Below are 15,156 nucleotides of genomic sequence, written 5' to 3' on the forward strand. Positions count from 1 at the left end.
AACCTGGCTATAAGAATGTTACCTAGGCCTTTAATAGTAAAGATGCAATCCTACCAGAAGAAAGAGTTGGTTCTGACGGACAAAGTACTAAAAGTGGGAGACAGCAGCGTGCTTGTGGACAATGATTACTCATTGTACACCGAAGAGGAGCAAATTTATTCCACTCTTCAGAGAATGTTGAGATGCAGGTGTGAGATTCAAGCTGCTGCATCCAGCTGTCTTCAAGGTATTCTTCCCTGGAGGGAAACAATCATTTCTTGGTGAAGTACATGCTAAGGAGGAAATACAAGAGTTTTCTCCAACAAAAAGTAAGCTGTGAAACAGGAGAAGATTCTGCTTCTTGTTCTTCTGGTAAAAAATACCATAGAAGGACTATATCTGTGAAATCTTTTCAAATTTTTCCACAATGTTGGAGAGAAACAAGGGAACACAAGAGTTGACTAGAAATATCAAGAGTATGTTGGAAATGAAGCAGAGACAGGATATCGGAGACGAACAGTAATAAAACCAATAACATAATATGGGATTAGAATGCAATAATTATATCTGTGAAATATGACAGAACAAGAAAATCTAGAAATATTGGACTTTTTCAGAGTTTGCTGGACTTATGGGGGACTCTAAAGCATTCCTCTACTTCATGTCATTAATGTTCAGAAAAGTGATTTGGGGAGGGGAACAGGAGGGAGAAAGTTAAATGTATGTAAAGATTTTTTTTCTTAAATAGTATAAATTTTGCGGCATTTTTTTTTACATGCTATAAAGTAAATTAAATTTTTTCCCAGTTATTTTAAGTGTAATAGGGCTTTTAAACAGGTACTGCTGTTCTTTTTCTTTCTATCTTCTTGTTCAGTTTTAAGAAATGTAGGCAATGCAATGCATGAAAGAAGCCTGGTAAAAAAGCATGATAAAAAATGTGTGTGCTTTTTCTCATTCTTGCATGGAGAAATGACTGGATTAAAGACCTCTGATTTAGTAAAAAGTTTTAAGATAGAGCAAGTAAATGAAAAAAACATTGAATTTTATGAGGCATTTTTCTAGCAAATACATATATGCTCATTAACAATTCTACAGCTGGTCTACATGTTTCCATGGAGACAATCTGATAAAGAGAAAAGTACAGTTGTGTACACTTACCATAAATGTAGATGTTTGAGTGTATTCACTGTTGCAGTCATTACATTTGGATAATCTGCTGGCAGGTTGCCCTCAGTCGGCCTGAATAACAAAGTCTTGGGTCCTGCATCGGTTGCTGTCTCCTCTTCCATGACGTCAGGGGGTATAAAACATGCAGCTGACGCCATTTTAATCAGTTTTTTCCCCCCAGATGTCAGGTGCCACCCAAATGGGGAGCAAAATTATATGTATAAACAGTAAATATATAAATGCACCTTAGAAACAAAACATTTTACCTTCAACTAAAAGCAAATACACCACAAAGGCTTTTGAGTATAGTGAAGGAAAGAAAAGGTATAGAAAAGGGGGCTGGCGGGTGGGTAACCCAGACTGCAACAGTGAATACACTCGAACATCTACATTTATGGTAAGTGTACACAACTGTACTATGTTCTTCGTGTTTCACTGTTGCAGTCATTACATTTGGGTAGAATCCCAAAGCTATGGATGGGAGGATGGAAATAAACAGCATTCGGAGCAGCTATAAGGTCCTGCAGGACTGCAGTGGCAAAGCCTGCCCTGGTAGAGAAGAGAGGTAAATGATAATGCTTTGTGAACGTATGAACTGAGCTCCAAGTAGCAGCTTCTAGAATGCCTCTAGTAGGGACCACTCTGAGAAAAGCTGCTGAGGTAGAGGCAGCCCTGGTGGAATGGGATCTGATCCCCTTGGGCACATATTTACCATGGTGCAAGTAGCAGAAACAAATGCAATGGCTTATCCATTTAGAAATAGTCTGCTTTGGTATAGCCTTCCCCTCTGATCCTGCAGCAAATGCTACCAGTAGTTGCTCAAACTTTCTTAGAGATTTTGTCCTGTTTAAGTAGAATCTTAGTTGTCTGTGTACATCCAATGAATGCAGAATCCACTCCCCCTTGTTCTGCGGATTTGGGAAAAAGTTTGGCAAATGAATGGTCTGGTTAGGAGCCACACTGGATACCACCTTAGGCATAAAGGAAGGATTAATCCTGAGGGTCACCCTGTCCGGATAAAAAAAGAATGAAAGGCTCCACTGCCATGAGAGCCTGTAGTTCTGAAATCCTTCTAGCTGAAGTGATTGCCAAAAGAAAAGCTGTCTTCCAAGAAAGAAATGTTATATCTGCAGTAGCTGCTGATTCAAAAGGAGGCAGGGTGAGTTTTTCCAGCACAAAATTGAGGTCCCATGCAGGAGTTGGCACTCTCCTGGGAGGCCTTAAATTTTTGGCTCTCTGAGATACTATTTTAGCAGTGGATGAGAAAAGAGGGGAGGCTCTGGGTTGTAATGAGCCGAAATGGCAGAGGCATGGATTTCTATTGAAGAAAAAGATAGGCCCTTGTCAAGCATCTCAGTTAAGTATTGTAAAATCTGAGGAATATTGGGTTTTGCTGCGTCTATTCCTTGAGCTTGGTTCCAAGCACAGAATCTCTTCCATTTATCAGCATACGATTTTCTAGTACTAGGCCTTCTGGCTTCCAAAATGACATCCATCACAGGTTTGCTGAGAGATGTGGTTTGAATAATTAGTTGATTAGCCATGCTGCAAGATTCACAGTTTGGAGATAAGTATGCAGAATTTGATAGTTCTGCTGAGACAATAGATGGTGTTCGAGGCAAGTACCACGGAGAAAGGTGTGACATATTCCTTAGAAGTGGGTACCAGTGTTGGCAAGGCCAGTACGGAGCAATTATAATCATTTTTGTTTTTCCCATCTGACTTTTAGTAAGACTTTGGAGAGTAGATGCAGAGGGGAAAGGCATAGACTGATAGGTTTTTCCAGCTGAAGGACACAGCATCCACTCTCTATGCTTTTTTGTGATGAGATCTTGTGCAGAATTTGTCCAACTGATAGTTTTGGGGAGAGGCAAATAGGTCTATGCCAGGGCTTCCCCATTTCTGTGTTAACATGCTGAAGGTTTGTGGATCCAGTTTTCATTCGTGTGGGTCCATAAGATTTCTGCTTAGGTCGTCTGCCAGAGTATTTTACTTTCCTGGCAGGAACTGAGCTTGAAGATGTATTTGGTAAGTCAAGGCTGTGTTTCACAAGGCCATGGCTAGTCTGCAAAGAGGGTAGGAATGATTACCCCCCTGCTTGTTTATGTACCACATAACTGTGGTGCTGTCCATCTATCAGTAGTTGTCCTGGATGAAGCAAGTCCTTGAAGGCTGTCAGAGCATTCTGAACAGCTAGCATTTCTTTCTGGTTGATATGTAGATGCATTTGGTTTGGGCTCCATTTGCCCTGAATGCATCTCCCTGCCAGGTGGGCCCCCCAAGCATAGTCTGATGCATCTGTAGTTACAGTTTGGGTGGCAGGGGGTATTATGAATGACAGTCCCTTGTTTTGGTGACATGTCTCTGCCCACCAAAGAAACTCTTGTTGTAGGCAGGGAATGAGAGGAATGATTGTTTCCAGGCTGTGACAATGTTGACTCCATAAGCTTTTTAGGTACCGCTGAAGTTTCCTCATATGCAGTCTCGCATATGGAATCAGTAGAATGCAGGATGCCATAAACCCCAATGCCTGCAGAATTTGTCTTGCAGATAACTGGGTTTTTGTTGCCATTTGTTTGAAGTATATTGTCAATTGCATTTGTTTGGCATGAGGTAAGCCATATGGACAGTTGTATTCAAGCTTGCACCCAGGCATGTAATTATTTGAGAGGGTACCAGTTGTGATTTCTTTTCATTTATGGTGTACCCTAGGCATGCCAGAAGCCTTTTTACAAATGCCAGATGTTGAAGAAGAGTGTCCTTGCCCTCTGCCTGAATGAGACAACTGTCCAGATAAATTTGAATGTTTCTTTGTCTGCAGAATGCAATTACTGGTGTCAGGCACTTTGTAAAGACCCTGAGCACAGTAGATAAGCCAAAGGGCAATGCAGAGAATTGATAATGCAAAAAACATGCTTTGAAGCAGAGGTATCTTCTGCAAGATTCCCTTATTGGGATATGCAGGTATGCCACTTTTAGGGTTACCAACCAGGTATTCTTGCCTAGCATAGGCAGAAGCTGTTGTAAAGTCAGCATTTTGAATTTTGGAATGTCCAGGAACGTGTTCAGAATCGATAAGTCCAGTATTGGACGCCGTGATTTGTCTTTTCTGGGTACCAGGAAAAGTCTTGAATAAAATCCTTGTCCTTTTTCCTTTTCTGGTACCGGTTGAATAGCCCCCATATCCATGAGGGACATGACTTGTTTCTGGGCCTCTGCCCACTGGTTCTGTGGCAGATCTAGCCATCCATTTGGAATTGGCAAAGTATGGAAATGAAATCTGTACCCCAGGATACTATGTTTAATACCCACTTGTTCTGGGTAATTAACCGCCAATTTTGAGTATGAAGTGCTAGTTTTCCCCCCAAGGGGGCTGCCGAAAGATAAGTGCTTAGAGATGGTAGAGGAACGTCATTGAGACTGCTTACTGTAGAGTTGTGCTTTGTTACCTCTGGATTTGAAGGTGGAGACACCCCATTGCTTTGACCTGTAAGATCTCTGTGATTGATATCTGGAGCCTTTTGAGCACCTGGATTTGCCCTGAGTGGCTCTGTTGGACACAGGAAAGGACCAATTTGTGGTAGGCCAGTGCCTACTGAACCTGGGTGGCTGCACTTGCAAGAAATCCTTTACAGTTTGCATAGATTTAGCTTTGTCTTCCATTTTCTTTAAAACCTCTTCTGCCTTATTACCAGACTATCATGCTGTAAAGGGGCATCCAACAATTTAGCTTTAACATGATCAGGCAGATTTTGCTCCTTGAGCCAGGCATGCCTTCTTATCACAGATCCAGTTACGGCGGCCCTGCAAGAGGCCTCCAAGGAATCAAAACCACATTGCAGAGTATGCTTTCCAACCTGTTCTGCTGCATGCAATAAATCCTGTAACTCTTTATTTTCCACATAATCAGAAATCAACATAATTTTCTGTTTCAGTAAGCCCATAACATGCTGTTGATATTTAAGCATATGAAACTGGCAGTTTAGAGCCCTGATTGCCAAGGTTGCAGATATATAAACCTTCTTACCCCATCTATCCAGCGCCATGGAATCTCTATCAGTAGGGGTAGGATTTATGGCTGTGGAAGTGTTAACACCATTGGGACCCTGAGAAATAGTCTCAGGATCAGCAGCAGGATATTTGAAAAGAAATTTGTGAGAGTCAGGAACCCTGTAATATCTGTCTGGCTTACTAGGAGCTGGAGGCAGGGAATCAGGAGCCATGCTTGATTCAGAGAACACATAATCAGCAATGTCTAATACAGGCGGTATTGTCAAAGGTCTATGCTGAGGAAGAAGAAGGAAATCCCCAAGCCTCTTTTTTGATTCAGAGAAGTCCTGACTCTCCCAGTGAAAATGTTCCTTTAAAGTATGCAAAGTCTCTCCAAAAGAGTAATCCTCAGGAGGAGATGCAGATGGGATGGATTCCTCTGAATCAGAATCCTCATAAGGTGGAATAGAAGATTCCTGATCAGAAGAAATGGAAACCTGATCTGAAGATTCATAATCAGTGCCTTGCCTAGGCCTCTTAGCAGGGGGGGGGGGGTTGGGAACCCCTGATCAAGGCAATTAAATCCTCAGCCATTTTGATCATCTGTTTTTTAGGCATAGGGGCCTGAGCACATGGCTCATGCGTCTGTTTTATAGACACAGAAGTCATTTTTTACCTTGAATTTTGTTGATGGCGTCAGTTTAATATAAAAATGTTGAGGCCTGAAAACATCCTCAGAAGCCGGTGCCTGCTCAGCGGCTCCGGACCCATCCAAGGGTTCAATACTTTGTGAATCTCACGGCACACTGGTCTCCGAATGGTTCTCGGTAGAGGCCTGCGACTCAAAAGTAGGGGGTATCAGGGGCTGCGAAAGTGCCTCACTGAGTACCGGTGAACCTGCGACTGGCTTAGGAGAAGCTTTGTCATCGGTTTTGGACCTCGACGGTCTGCCTGTCTTTTTCCTTGCATTTTTTGTGAACTCCGGTAGTCAGATTGCTAACCGACGACATTTCAGGGTAGTTAAATCTTGAACCAAAATATTTAGAAGCAAAAATATACCGACGCTTAATAGTGCGTTGGTTAAATTTAGCACAAAACCGACAGCAAGGCACGTTGTGATCAGGGCCTAGGCAAGGAATACAGTACAAATGAAAATCCTTATGAGGTATTTGCTTCCCACAAGTAATGCAATTATTAACTTTTACTGACATCTTTAAGGAGCAAGAAAAAGTTTCCTCAACGGGGTACTTAGCTTTAGTTTGAAGACTTCGGTTCTGAAACTCGAAAATGAAAATTTCAGGGGTCGGCCAACCGGCACTTGCGAACTGCTTCTGCTTCGGGCACCGTGCAACAAGAAAGACTGATTAAAATGGAGTCAGTTGCATGTTTTATACCCCTGACGACCTGACGTCATGGAAGAGGAGACAGCAACCAACGCAGGACCCAAGACACTGATATTCAGGGCAACCTGCCAGCAGATTACCCAAATATAATGACTGCAACAGTGAAACACAAAGAACATCTGGCTACAGTCTGATGGAGAGTGATTGGCTGACCAAAAAAAAGAAAAAAGAGAAATTGGATAAGGTATAATGTTCTCTGAAGGCATTTAGAGGTTTCCCAAACTAGATAATGTTCTCTGAAAGCATTCAGGGGCGTTCCCAAGGTAGTTAATATACTCTGAAAACATTCAGGGTTTTTTTGCAGCTGGGAAAGCTATAAAGATAAGACAAAACCAATCAGCACTTAGTAGAAGCACAGGCTGCACCATGCATCTTAGCATGGATGACTTTTCTTTTAGGTTAACTCAAGTCTGTGAGTGTGGCTGTCAGTTTGGGACTTTTGTTCCTATTATCAGGGTAAAACTTCAATATTTGAAAGTGTACATAGTCTTGTGTGTTAGTATTAAGTTAATAGGTTTCAGTGGGGCATGGTTTTTTTTGATGGCTTTCAATAAAACAAAAAGTTTTATAAGATGTGACAGAGGCTCAAATGTATATGACAAAAATAGCTGTATAAAAGTTCAACCTGCCAAACAATGTATTCATAAAACACAAAAGCTGGAACTAGACAATTAACAAAAAAATGCGTTATACATAAAAGATGGGAATAATAACTTTTTAATATAATAATGATCTCTTTAATGTCTTTATAAGTAAATGGCCTCACAGATAAATACAAACAAGAAAGAGTAATAAACTATATTTAAAATGTAGAATGCAAACAGCTATGTTACAGGAGACACACTTAGAAAGGAATGAACATGTGAATTTGATAAAGAAAGGTTTTCAAGATGGTTATTCAGTGGAATACCTGGAACCAACGAAATGAGGAGTACTTATACTAATTGCAAGAGGAGCTGCAATGGTGATAAAAGAAGAGAAAAAAGATAATAATGTCAGATTTGTAGTGCTAAGGGGCTACTGGCAATGGAGAAGGATTACACTGGCATGTATTTACATTCCACTAAAACTGCTATAATGGAGCTTAAGAAAATTCTGGGAGAAATAATCATTTTTCAGCAAGGAATATTAGTTATAGGAGAGGAGTGGAATTTGATTTGCAGCAGTGAAGATGTGTCTGGAGGGCCCAGAAGGGAAAATATAACAAAAGTGGGATAGATTTTTGAAGACATTTATGAAAATATTTGGCATGGCAGATGTGAATTCAGTAATAGATATTCAGAGTGAATTTACATATTGTTCCCCAAGATATAAAAAATGGGACATGCTAAACAGAATTTATTTACACAGGAACATGTGCATTTAACTGAAGATCTTGATACCCACCCCAATAACTATTTCTGATCATACATCAATAACAGCTAAAATAAAAACAGAGTAATGAAATAAAAATTAGACATTGGTGCTTTCCCACATATCTGTTAAAAAGAGAGGGATTTAAAGAATGGGTAGTGGAGATTACTTGGGAGCTGTTAGAGAAGATAGAAATTTCTTCTAAAATTATAGCTGGGGAGAGGGATAAAACAAAGGTGAACTTTAAAAATAGGGTGGAAGTAAAAGAAAGGAGAGTTGTGGTTAAGAAGTAACCAGAATTATTTAGTGGGACTGACAAATGTTAGTGTTGCAGAATATGGGGACTCTCACAGAACAAGAAAAGGATCAACTGCAGAAAGCTAGACAGAAAATAAGGGATTACCTCGATAATATGCATAAGCTTAGAAAGATTGCTGTTAATCCACTGTTTTTGATAATAACACTATAGCAGAAAAACATTTAGCACAACGACTCTGGCAACAGAAAGTAGAAAGGGCTGTTGCCAAACATAGGGAGCCTATAACAAGGAAGGTAACAAGAGATCCTGTAGAGGTATTACAAATATTTTGGAAATTCTATGAGAGACTCTCTACAGAAGAGGAATATGAAAATCAAGAAAAGATACAAATGGAAATGTTTATGGAAGAATTAAATATGCCAAGGTTAGAGGTAGATGAGGCACAATTACTAATACGATAGGGGGAGATGAGATAAAAATTGTGATGTATAACCAATCTACAGGAAAGCCCCTAGGAATAGATGGTATTCCTTTGGAAGTTTGGAAGCTAGGAGGAAAAAACTGATTAAGATCTGGAAGGTTTTGTTTAACAGGATCTTAAGAGGAGGAGGAGAAATACCACTGTCCTGGAAGAAAACAGTGGTAGCTGCAATACCTAAAGAGGGTAAAGATCCATCATCAGCTCCAGCTTCATACAGGCACATTTCAATACTGAACCATGATTACAAAGTGTTTGTGTCTATAATGGCTAAAGGAATGGCAAAGGTAATGCCAAACCTGATAGAGATGGATCACTATGGTTTTATGGAGGGGAGGCAAACATTTGATAACATTAACAGAACACTGACGATCCAGAGGGAAGCAGAAAGTACAGTTTTGTACCTACCATAAATGTAGATGTCCGATAGGTATGCATCTGCAGTCATAACAAATGGGTTGTCCTGCCTCAGGCAGCCCTTCGGTTGGCCGGATTCCAAAGTCTGGGTCTGGCCTCGGCTGATGTCGCACTTCACCCGACGTCATAGCTGCTAGGGTATAAAGGCATCAGCCGACGCCATTTTCCTCAGTGTTTCTTGCCCCAGATGCCAGGTGCCCTCTAGGAAGGCTAAATTTGGATAAATGCAAATAATTCCAAATAGTAGAAAGCAAAATATATATGCATATATACATACAAACAAATACACCATAATAGATTCCCCCAGCTAGCTAAAAGAGGGGTAAGTACCCTAGGAATACCACAGAGGGGAAGGAGGGTGGGTAATCCTGACTGCAGATGCATACCTATCGGACATCTACATTTATGGTAGGTACATAACTGTACTATGTCCTTCAAGGATGCATCTGCAGTCATAACAAATGGGTAGAATACCATAGCCAAACTGGGGGAGGAGGCACTAAGATAATGATGGTGTAGTTAAGATCCCTTGTAAAACAGCAGTTGCAAAACCTGCTCGGGATCTGGAGTATAAAGGAAGATTATAATGCTTGGCAAATGTATGCACGGAGCTCCAAGTAGCAGCTTCTAAAATGTCTTTGGTAGCCACTCCTCATAGGAAAGCTGTAGTGGTGGCTGTAGCTCTTGTGGAATGAGGCCTGATATTTTCAGGAGTTGTCTTTCCATGAAATGAGTAGCAGAATCGAATGCAATTTCCTATCCATTTTGAGATTGTCTGTTTTGAAATTGCTTTTCCTTGCACTCCTGTTGCATATGCTACCAGAAGCTGGTCAGTTTTTCTGCTGGGCTTGGTTCTGTCCAGATAGTAGTGCAGTTGTCTGTGTACATCCAAGGTGTGTAGTAGCTTTTCCCCCCTGTTCTGTGGGTTGGGGAAGAATGTAGGTAAATGTATGGCTTGGTTCAAGGATACCCTGGATACCACCTTTGGCATAAAAGTAGGATTGGTTCTCAGAGACACTCTATCCTGATGGAAGATAAGGAAAGGCTGCACTGCCATTAATGCCTGTAACTCAGATACCCTTCTTGCTGAAGTGATTGCTAGCAGGAAGGCAGTTTTCCAAGATAACAACTGTAAGTCTGCTGTTGCTGCTGGTTCAAAAGGGGGAAGAGTTAATTTTTCTAGTACAAAATTGAGATCCCATGCAGGCAAAGGTGGTTTCCTTGGAGGCTTTACATTTTTGATCCCTCTCAAAAATTGTCTGAGGAGAGGATGAGAGAAGACAGGAGGATCCATGCTGTACTCTGCTGAAATTGCTGATGCATGTATCTTAATGGAAGAACAGGACAGGCCATTGTGGAACAGTTCTGCTAAGTATTCCAGGATGTGTGCTAGGTTTGCTAGTGTGACATTTTCTCCCCTTTCTGCACTCCAAATGAGGAATCTTTTCCATTTGGCTGAATATGTTTTCCTTGTGGAGGGTCTGCGAGCCTCCAGGATAATGTCCTTAACCCTCTGAGATAAATCAAGTTGGTTTTGTTTTATGCAATTTTCCAAGCAGCTAGCTGCAGTGTTTTTAAGTTTGGATGCAGGGTCTTGTAATTGTTCTGCATTAGAAGTAAAGGACATAGAGGTAGATGCCATGAATGCGTCGAGACATGCTTCTCAGTAGCGGGTACCAATGTTGCCTTGGCCAGTCTGGAGCTATCAGAATTACCTTTGGCTGTTCCTCTCTGATCTTCAGTAGAACTTTGTACATCAAAGGAAGAGGTGGAAAGGCATATACTGTCAGGTCCTTCCAGCTGAAAGAAAGGGAGTCCACCCTTCAGGCAAGTGGGTGGTATACTCTTGAGCAGAATTTCTTCAGTTGGTAGTTGTGTGGGGAGGCAAACAGGTCTATCTCTGGCATTCCCCATTTCATTGTTATGGTTTTGAAAATATCTGGATGCAGCATCCATTCGTGAGCATCCGTGGTAGTCCTGCTTAAGCTGTCTGCTAGTGAATTCTCTTTTCCTGGTACAAATCTGGCCTGCAGTTGGATGTTGAGATTCAGGGCCAAGTTCCACAGGTCCATTGCCATCCAGCATAGAGGGTATGAATGTGTGCCTCCCTGTTTGTTGATGTACCACATGACTGTGGTATTGTCCGTCCTTATCAGTAGGTGTCCTTGCTGGATGAATGGTCTGAATGCCTCGATTGCATGTTTCACTGCCAGCATCTCCTTTAGATTTATGTGTAGATTCAGCTGGTCTTGTGACCATAGGCCTTGGATACACTTGTATTCCATGTGTGCCCCCCAGCCTAGGTCTGAGGCGTCCGTGGTGATGGTCTGCCTTGGATGTGGTTTGTGGAAAGGCAATCCTCTGTTTATCTGACAGGCCTGAGCCCACCACAGAAATTCTTTTTTCAGACATGGAATGATTGGTATCTGGGCTTCTAGACTGTGTCTGTGTTGAGACCATACATTCCTTAGGTACCATTGTAACTTTCTCATATGCAGCCTGGCATGTGGGATCAATATTATGCAGGATGCCATGTAACCCAGGGCCTGCAGGACTTTCCTTGCAGTAAGCTGAGTTTGTCTTGTTAATGCCATGAAATAGACTGGTAGTTGCTTTTGTTTTTCCTCTGTGAGAAAAGCCATCTGAGTTATTGTGTCCAGTTCTGCACCCAAAAATGTTATCCTTTGGGATGGCACTAGTCTTGATTTTTGTGTGTTGACTGTGTATCCCAAGGCTTGCAGCAGTTGTATGACATTGGCCAAATCCTTTATTAATTTTGTCTTGTTGTCCACTTGTATTAGGCAGTCGTCCAGGTATGGGTAGATTTGAAGCTTTTGAAGGTAAAGCTTGGAAAGTTTGGCTGCTTTATCCCTGGAAAAGGCCTTGATAGACATAGAAGCAGGGGGTCTAGCTGCCCCATGTGCAGGAGTAGAGATGTCCAACGGAATAGTGTCAGACAACTCTTGTGTGCCTGCTACTTCAGCAGGAATTTCTGTAGCCGACTCAGCCATGGCCTTTGTGGCCTCGGTTATCGGAGGCATGCTTTCGGCCGAAGGGAGAACCGAGGTCTCGGTTTCAGCCGAAAACCGAGACACTCACGGTAGGCCTAACCGTGGTTTCAGCTGAAACCGCGGGCGATGTCGGTCCTTTTCTTTGGCTTTTAGCTAAATGTGTAGTCGGAGTCTCCGACGGCATTTTATATGCAAAAGTGGAGCCAAAAAACTCTTCTGCAAACTCCGACCGACGTCTAAGAGTCCGTCGGTTGAAGGAAGCACAGGCTAAACAAGCTGATACGTCATGGTCTGGGCCTAAGCAAGGAAGGCAGAAAGAGTGGAAATCCTTATGAGGTATTTGTTTTCCACAAGTTAAACAATTATTTACTTTGTCTGACATCGGCTGAGGCAAGAAAGAGTCCCCAATGGGGTACTTAGCTTTTTAGAAGTCTTCGGTACGCTGAAATCTCTGGATCTGACCGACCGGCACTTGCGAACAGCTTCTGCGCGGCAAGAAAGACTGAGGAAAATGGCGTCGGCTGATGCCTTTATACCCTAGCAGCTATGACGTCGGGTGAAGTGCGACATCAGCAGAGGCCAGACCCAGACTTTGGAATCCGGCCAACCGAAGGGCTGCCTGAGGCAGGACAACCCATTTGTTATGACTGCAGATGCATCCTTGAAGGACATTGTAAAAAAATACCATTGTTGTTGGTGGGTCTTGATGCAGAGGAAGCATCTGACAGACTAAGCTGGGACTTTATGAGCAGGGCAATGGAAGCATTTGCATTTCCTGAAAAAAATATAAGGCTGATTAGGAAAATATATGAGGGACAAAGGTAAAAATTAAAGTGGGTAGGGTCCTGTCTGATAATTTCTGCTTGAGCAGAGGAACCAGGCAGGGGTGTCCTCTTTCTCCTTTACTACTTCTATTATATTCAGAACCATTGGCAAAGAAAATAAGGGACTCAGAAATTCAAGGATATAATTGATAGAGCAGTCAAGAAAAGCTGGCTTTATTTGCAGATGATATTTTGTACTTGACAAAACCAGAAAAAGATGTTATTACAATGTTGTGGAGCATTTTGAGACAGTTTCAGATCCTTATGGGATACAAAATAAATGAAGCTAAAACAAAAGCAATAGCATTAAATTGTGTACCCACAGATGAACTGGTTCAGGAATACCCATATTTATTGGGAAATGGTAAAATGAAATATTTAACAGTATGGATTAAAAATGATGCTAGTGTAGCCGTTACGGATATGTGGGAAAAGACTAAACAAAAGATAATACAAAAACTGAGACAATGGATGCTTTGTTATATGGACAGTAAGACACAAGCATTTAACATGTTTTTAGTCCCTTTAGTCTTATACACAGGTCAGGCATATTTTTATCAACCAGAGGAGAAGTTGTGAGTAGCAATTAATAAAGAGCTGAAGGACTGGACTTTATCTGTGAGAGGAAGACAGCAAGAGTTAAGTGGGATAAGCTCATTGTTTCCGTAAAACAGGGCAGATTGGGATTACCCAACTTGAAGGGGTATTTCAGAGCTACACAGTTAAGACGCCTATAGATAGCACACGCAGAAAACTATAACACAAACTGGAAAGGGATGATAATGAAACACAGGGGAAGTGCAAGAAACATAGAGTCTGGGATTTTGGATACAGGCCTTTAACCAGAACAACAACAATCAAGCAGAATACTATATTCATAAAGTAGCAGAAAGTATTCTGAGAACTAAACCAACACGGGAATGGAGAAAGGAGATTCTGCTGATAGGGATGACTGCAATTAAGGATGCAGACAACAGGCAGGAGGGGGCCAGAATTTCTTAATGAAAACTGGCAAAGGAACCAAGGTATTGGGAGCAAATAACTAGAGAGGGAAAGATGACAGAATGAGAAGACACCAATAATTTGGACTGCAGGTGAGACATTGCCTTCCCTATCAGTGATGGATATCAGAGTACAGGCAAAGAGAAAGAAATAGGGGGGTCCTAAATGAAAGACCAGCACTGAGTTTTTAATAGCATCTAGAATAGAAGCTGCCATTAAAAAAGGATTAATTAGTGAAGCATATAAAATATTACATGATAACTATAAGAATGAATCAGAGGAGGTTAGAAAGTATTAGGATGAGAGATTGGATAAGCAATTCACAAAGAAACAATGGAAGGATATATGTGTCTCTCCCAAATATGCAACAAAATAGAAGATTTAGGATTTTTGCCTGGAAATATTTACATAGATATATTTATACCCCAAGTACACTCCAGATAATGTTTCCTCAGGCAGAAAGTAAGTGTTGGATGTGTGAAGGGGAAGAAAGAGGTAACTGGGAAATTATTTTCTGTGAGTGCAATGAGCTGGCGGACTTTAAGGCTTCCCTATGAGATGCACTGTCAGACAGGCTGGGTGGGCAGATTGGTCTGACAAGGGAGATGATTTTTTTGAGCTATGATACAAAATCGGAATTGCCTAGACATGGTAAGGCCTTCCTGTGTCTAATAACAGTGGCTGCCAAAAAGCAATTACTAGAAAATCAAAATCTAAAGCAAATATACTGGAAGTAGTGAATACGGTAACAGAGATAAAACAACTGGAACGGAGATCTTTAGAAAAGGGTAGGAGCAAATTACATAGGAAAACATGGGAATTGCTGGAATGATGCATACAAGGATGGAATGAGGTCTAAAAGGCGTCAGGACTTAAATGAGCTATGTAATGTTTGAATGAGAAAGATTGGGTAGATTACAAGTGATGCATAATGTTTACAACTGGGAGTGTATGAGTACGGTTTGTGATGTAAAATGCTGGCAACTAAGATTGTGTCGGTGTGATTTGTTTTTATTTATATAAACGTATGATTACCTATACAACAAGTGACAGTCAGGTTTAATAAAATGTGTCTTGTTTAAAAAAAAAGGCAGAAATTGAATAATTTATGTAATATTGCTAGGTGATATTATACGTATCAATATATGTGAAGTATAATGTTTATGTTAATATAATTTGATTACTTTTCATGAATGTAAATTCGCCTATGTCATGAGTGATAATTCAATAAAGGTGTTTGAAAAAAAAAAACAAAGCAAAACAAAAAAAAACT

The sequence above is a fragment of the Protopterus annectens genome, chromosome 2.part2, assembly GCF_019279795.1.
Source record: "Protopterus annectens isolate FY-2018-M chromosome 2.part2, PAN1.0, whole genome shotgun sequence".
Lineage (NCBI taxonomy): Eukaryota > Metazoa > Chordata > Ceratodontiformes > Protopteridae > Protopterus > Protopterus annectens.